Genomic DNA, 946 nt, shown 5'->3' on the forward strand with positions numbered 1-946 from the left:
CATGGCAGCCGAAAACAACAACAATGCCAACAATGCCAGGAAGGTGCTGGGTGACTTTACTGCACCTACTCCCGACTTCTATGGGAGAAGCATCTCTATCCCTGCCATTGGAGCAAACAACTTTGAGCTTAAACCTCAATTAGTTTCTCTAATGCAACAGAATAAAAGCTAGTCAATGCCTTCTTGGCAAAGTTCTTTCCACCTCAAAAATTGAGTAAGCTTAGAGTGGAAGTCCAAACCTTCAGACAGAAGGAAGGTGAATCCCTCTATGAAGCTTGGGAAAGATACAAACAATTGATCAGAAAGTGTCCTTCTGACATGCTTTCTGAATGGAGCATCATAGGTATCTTCTATGATGGTCTGTCTGAACTGTCCAAGATGTCATTGGACAGCTCTGCCGGAGGATCTCTTCATCTGAAGAAGACGCCTGCAGAAGCTCAAGAACTCATCAAAATGGTTGCAAATAACCAATTCATGTACACTTCTGAAAGGAATCCTGTGAACAATGGGACGAATCAGAAGAAAGGAGTCCTTGAGATTGATACTTTGAATGCCATACTGGCTCAGAACAAAATATTGACTCAGAAAGTCAATATGATTTCTCAAAGTCTGTCTGGAATACAAGCTGCACCAGGCAGTACTAAGGACGCTTCATCTGAAGAATAAGCTTATGATCCTGAGAACCCATCAATGGAAGAGGTGAATTACATGGGAGAACCCTATGGAAACACCTATAATTCTTCATGGAGAAATCATCCAAATCCCTCATGGAAGGATCAACAGAGACCTCAACAAGGTTTCAACAACAATAATGATGGAAGAAACAGGTTTAGCAATGGCAAGCCTTTTCCATCATCTTCTCAGCAACAGACAGAGAATTCTAAGCAGAGCCACTCTGACTTAGCAACCATGGTCTCTGATCTAATCAAAACCACTCAAAGTTTCA

The 946-nt window shown here is 41.9% G+C and overlaps 1 non-coding gene across 1 annotated transcript; it reads right to left on the reverse strand.

Moving 5' to 3' along the window:
* Nucleotides 1-216: 216 nt before the first annotated feature.
* LOC127747252 (small nucleolar RNA R71) lies at nucleotides 217-324 on the reverse strand. The gene has a single exon (XR_008009054.1). It is a non-coding gene; the product is annotated as a small nucleolar RNA R71 (small nucleolar RNA).
* Nucleotides 325-946: the final 622 nt, after the last annotated feature.

This window comes from Arachis duranensis, chromosome 4 (assembly GCF_000817695.3).
Source record: "Arachis duranensis cultivar V14167 chromosome 4, aradu.V14167.gnm2.J7QH, whole genome shotgun sequence".
Classification (NCBI taxonomy): domain Eukaryota; kingdom Viridiplantae; phylum Streptophyta; class Magnoliopsida; order Fabales; family Fabaceae; genus Arachis; species Arachis duranensis.